The sequence below is a fragment of the Ochotona curzoniae genome, unplaced genomic scaffold, assembly GCF_017591425.1.
Source record: "Ochotona curzoniae isolate NIBS_2020 unplaced genomic scaffold, NIBS_Ocur_1.0 contig_43, whole genome shotgun sequence".
NCBI lineage: Eukaryota > Metazoa > Chordata > Mammalia > Lagomorpha > Ochotonidae > Ochotona > Ochotona curzoniae.
The window spans coordinates 2,151,537-2,157,536 of NW_024466218.1; positions in this window are offsets into that span (position 1 = coordinate 2,151,537).

Genomic DNA, 6,000 nt, shown 5'->3' on the forward strand with positions numbered 1-6,000 from the left:
TGGAAGGAGTGAGCTGAGGAGGAGAAGGAAAGAGATTGAGGGGGACCGTGCCTGCTGGCAGAAGGGATGGAAATGAGGCGATTGTAGTTCTCCCCCAGCCTGCAGCCTGTGACTCCTGACAGCCAACTTCACATTCTATGGAAAAGAGGAGTTTGTGGAGGGCTAGCCAAGCCTTCTATCAGGAGAACACTGTTTCTCCCAGACCCTTCCCTGCTCCAAATGACTCGGGGACCCTGACGTCAGGGCACTGTCCCAGAACCTGCAGGCTGATCCTACCCGGTGATGTGCTTGAGGGTGGACGTTGCAGGTGGTAGTCAGAGGGGCCCCTGGCCTGTGAGAGAACGTGGGTCACCAGGGGGAAGTGGAGAGAAAACAAAGGAAGGCAAAGACAACCAGGAAGATTCCTCAACCCCTTTTCAGACCCATTGTGTGCTAATAGTTGCCCTGAGACTGCCTGAGATATTTAGATGTGATATTTGGCTTGTGGGGCCAGACACAAAGGCAGGAAGGTGGACCCACTGATTTAGATGTAACTTTGCCACACGTGGGGAACCCAGGGACTGTGATAATTAACAGAATTCACTCTCAATTAACTTGAAAGACAAAGTTTCTTAGAAGTGCAGAAATTTCTTTGTGGTAGACAATTTACCATCTTATGGTACAAGATTGCCCTCTTGTGGACAGTCGTAAAGATGCTCAAAATGCTTAAATCTTCATCACCCATCAGACACTAACGCTTATTAAAAGAGTGACTTAGAGAGTAAGGATGATAAACATCATTTGAAATGATTTTCTATGAATTGTACACAAAGTCTTTATTATGCCTCTCTCAAACATGTGGAGTTAAATAGATGCTTTTATAAGAGGAAGTAAGACTTTTGAAACTTGAGATATCAAAGTATAGAAACAACCCTAAACACACTCCAGACACTGAAAATATTTCTAAATCTTCCACAGGTTCCAGCAGTGCCTGTGACCCAGCCGGGACCAGTGACTCTGGTTTTGTAAGTAGAGAATTTATATCCAAGGGTTGAAATTTTATTATTCTGGCATTTACAAGAGACTAATGTTGGAGCTTCTTAAAGAAGGTTGAAGTAAGACTGCGGATAAATGGCTTCAAGAAATCCTTATTCTTTCTGAAAGTGCAGTCTTGAGTTTCTGAGTTATGACTCTCCTTAGCCATGCAGTCTAGCATTGCTGGTCGCTGCACTGAGTGAGCCTTGGAGAAGGGAAACTTCTAGCCCCTATGCAGGGCTTGGGTACTCCTATGATCCCAAACCTCCTGAAAGTAAACGTTCCCATTTGCTGATTCCCAAGACATTAGTGCTCAAGGTAACTTTTCCATTTAAATGTGTAGTTCATCCAGTAATAGCCTTAACTCTGAGCATGATATAAATAAAAATGATTTTTATATTCTTTCATTCTCTATGCATTTTGATTTGTCTGTTGAAAGATTTATTTATTTTACTTGAAAATGAGAGTTAGATTGGGAGACACACACACACACACACACACACACACACACACACACACACAGATATCTTCCACCCACTGATTCACACCGCCCCACCCAATGGTCACAATGGCCAAAGCTAGGCTGGTCCAAAGCTGGGAGCCAGAAGCTTCTTTGTGGTCTCCCAGGTGGGTGCAAGAGCCCACAGCCTTGGGTCATCCTCTGCTGCTTTCCCAGCGCATTAGCAGGTAGCTGGATTGGAAATGGAGCAGCTGTGACTAGGACTGGCATCCATTTGGGATCTCAATACCACAGATGGATTAGCTTGCTATGCCACTGCACTAATCCCCTCAATTTCTTTTTCATCATACATGTGAACTATAAATAAATAAATTAAAAAGCCAAAATCAATGAACAGATTTTTGCAATTAATCTAGTGCTTTTATTCCTGCTGAAGAAGTTTAATTTGCATTTCTTTCTTTAAAACTGTTTCACAAATTCTTTGATTGACAAAGAAAAAGATACATACACAGGCAGTTTCCATCTACTGGTTCACCCTCCCTGCCCACAACAGCCAGGGCTGGGCCAGGGCAAAAGCCAAAAGTTAAATACTCAATCCTGGATTCCCGCGTAAGAACCCAGTTACTTGAGGCATCACCACTTCCTGCCGGAGTACACCTTAGCGGGAAGCTTTCTGTGACAAACCTTGACTCAGCCCATGTATTTCAAAGTATGTCTTATTGCCAAGATATCAAATGTTAGCCTGCTTTTCATTAAAGGATTATTGCCAGTGCAAGCTTCATGTTGAAAGCCCTACTTGTAACATCTGCAAGCCATTGTATTGGAACCTGGTTCGAGAAAACCCCCATGGATGTTCAGGTAAGATTTCTTACCTCCCACACCCCATAATTTATTACATTGTAGCTTTCTCTTCCCTTTCTCTACCTCTGTGATGAAAGCCAGAGAAGAGCTGTTTGTTGGGTCAGTTTGGCTCTGTATAATGTGTTGGTCCCTCCTGCCACCATGCACACACACACTCTGGGCAGAATTGTTATCATTTTTGAAATCTCAGCAAGGGATTTGTGGCTTCTCTCCTTACATTACTTGTGAAGGCAGTGACTTGACAAATGGGTTTAACCTCTTGGCTTTTAGAATCTACACTTTCTGGTTTAATCTTATGCTTACTTTGGAAGCCAAGAGAAAAACACCGAGATAAAGCTACCAAAGAGAATGAATGTCCTTACACAGAGTAAATTTGCATGCAAACATGTTAACCATGACCTTGACATTAGAATCATTTGCAAATCCCAGGCCATTGCAGCTTTTGTCTTGGAGTTGCTATACACTAGCTCTTGTCCCTTATGAATGGACGGTCTTGCTTAGTCTGTTCTAACCCTAGAAAGCAATCCTGTCTTAGTGGTGTAATTGTTGAAGTGGATTAGAAAGTCTGAGGGCATACAAGCAAGGAATATGTGAACCAGGGAACTGTCTTTTATGTGAACTTTGGTTCAAAGATGATTTTTTTTAAAGATTTATTTGTTTTTTATTACAAAGTCAGATGTACAGAGAGGAGGAGAGACAGAGAGGAAGATCTTCTGTCCTCAGATTCACTCCCCAAGTGAGCGCAATGGCCGGTGCTGTGCCGATCCGAAGCTGGGAACCAGGAACCTCTTCCAGGTCTCCCACACGTGTGCAGGGTCCCAAAGCTTTGGGCTGTCCTCGACTGTTTTCCCAGGCCACAAGCAGGGAGCTGGATGGGAAGTGGAGCGACTGGGATTAGAACCGGTGCCTATATGGGATCCCAGTACGTTCAAGGCAAGGACTTTAGCTGCTAGGCCATGCCGCCAGGCCCTCAAAGATGATTTCTTATCTCCACAGAATGCCAATGCCATGAAGCGGGAACAGCCAGTGGAATTGGAGAGTGTGGGCAGGTAAAGTGAGCTGGGGACCTGGGTGGACCCTGAAGAGGGCTGGAGTCAGTGATTGTGGAGTTTCTGGGAAGAGTGGACCAGTCCTTCCTAGTGGGATGGAGTATGGCTGTCTTTCTGGTCCTGCTTAAGATGCTTCCTGTGTACAGGGAGTCAGTTTGCTGCTACCTTGAAGGTGCATGACTTTTGCAATTGTGTCACATCTTGTCCTCTGACCCATGGCTCTGTAGGGAGATGGCGACTGTTACTGCAAGCTCCACGTGACTGGTGATGCCTGTGACACCTGTGAGGATGGATATTTCGCTTTGGACAAGAGCAATTACTTTGGGTGTCAAGGTGATTACTTCTGATGAATCCTGAGCAAAAAACCAAAAGTGTTGATGGACACAGACCTTCAGGATAACTTCCCTCTCTGTCTATTATCATGTAGACTTCTGGATGGGTGAGCTGGCAGTGGAAAAAAGCAGGCACTGTGACCTGGGGGGTTGGTTTTCCATGTTGTCGACAGAAGGCAAGCATCCCACCTGGAGATGGCTTAGTGGGTAACCACCGTTGTTCTCTGATCCCCAGGGTGCCAATGTGACATTGGTGGGGCGCTCACCACCATGTGCAGTGGGTCCTCCGGAGCATGCCAGTGCCGCGAGCATGTTGTGGGGAAAGCATGCCAGCGGTAAGTCCCTGGGCAGGTTTCTTCTGAGTTTACATGTGAAAGGCGAATGTCGGGGTCTTTTTTCTGTCTCCGTAACAAGAATCCCCGAGGGCTGAGGGATGCGGGAGGGTAAGTTATGAAGGAAGTTGTTAGCTTGTTTAGCTTATAGATTTGGAGGCTGAGAGTCCCAAATGAATGAATCCATAGATAGTACAGGACCTCGCCTGACTTTGCTTACTTGGTAGCAACCATTTAGAACATCCTAAATGATGCCACAACTGACGGTTGTTCCAACTGCCCTTCTCATCTCCATGCTTGGAATTGTTACATGTAGTTTATGGGGATGTCTTCATGAATGAAAGTGGCACTTTACCAAAAGATCAAGGGGCGTATTTCCTGTGTCCTTATTTAATGTCCTGTGTCAACACGAATTATTGGGGTTAAGGGTTGTTGAGATGGTCCACAAATCTCATTTATTGTATGAGCATTTACTTTACTTTTTATGTGTAAAAGTCCTGCAAAGAATCACTATTTCCCGGATCTGCATCACATGAAGTATGAGATTGAAGAAGGCACCACGCCCGGTGGAGGAACCCTTCGGTTTGGATTTGATCCCCTGATGTTTCCCGAGTTTAGCTGGAGAGGCTATGCCCAGATGACGTCGGTGCAGGTACGCAGCCTGCGGGGGAGTCCTCGCACCCAAGCAGCCGTGCACACCCTCACAGCACGCGCGGGAACCCTCTAGAGGGGACCTCCCCTAGAACTGACTCCAGGGTTTTTTTTGTCCAGGATGTGAACTGGACTGAAGTTAAGGTTAGGTTTGGGGTTTGGGAGAAGGGGGGATGTTGAGTGATGGCAAATACGTGGATTCACAGTTCATTGTTTCTGTAATTTGGTCAGCTAATCAGAAGACAGAGGGATTACTGAATCCTCTGTATTCTTCTGTAAAAATCAGCCATCTGTGGAGACGTTTTAACAAGATGGAATTTTCCTAAATTATATTTGGCTGTGAGTGTGCTTCAAAAAGTATGTGAAAAAAATGGAATTAAAAAGTAAACTTGTTTTTAGTGCAGGAAAACACAGCATCTGTCCTTGTATAATTCAAGATTTGCTGTTTGTGTGTTGGTCAGCCTGTAGAGAAATTGGGACCAGGACATAGTTTTCCTGGAGACTCCACCCATTCTGGTGCTGCATTTTGCCTGGTCAAGTTACTTTGTAAAATAGTTACTTTGGACCTTAAGGCATATTACTCTTTCTTCCTGTCTTCCAAATACAGCAAGTTGGCTTCTTTAGTGCCTTAATCTTGCTTCATTATTCAGAAAGAAGCCCTGGCTCCTCGTGTGCCATTATAGGACGTGAGGGACTAGGGGGTCCAATCAGATATGTGTGTTCTCACAGGTGTTAATTGTCTGAAAGAAGACAGTGTATAATTTAGTCAACACAGAGGATTAGTTTTCTATTGGTGGACTTTCAGAGGAAGCATTTTTGGGCATAGGATCTTGGGTGGTGTCCCTTGAATGGCTCCTTATTATACCCTGTTCTGTAGGCCATTTTGCATAGTTATGCTCCCACTTGGAATTGACACTTAGACTGTCTGATTATCAGGGTGGGTAATCTGTAGCTCCTGCTTCTGGAGTCAGTGGTCCTACCCCCAAAGCAGTGTTCATTGCGGCTGATGTTTTGCTTAAAATGTGTTCCCTCCATATGACCCTAAGGAACTGCGGGAAAGAGTAAAAGAACTATTAATTCTGGAATTTCTAAGCTTAATGAACTTTTGTGGGCCATAGCTCCGTCTGGATGTGAGATCTGTGGTTCAGAACTAAGACGGTTTATTTCTAGGGTGGGTATCTTGGCCTGGGGGTTAAGAACATCAGTTGGGACTCATGCATCTCTTGTTGGAGAGACTGGGCTTGTGTCTTGGCTTCAGTTTGATGGCTCAGACAGTTGTGTCCTTGCTACCCACAGAAGAG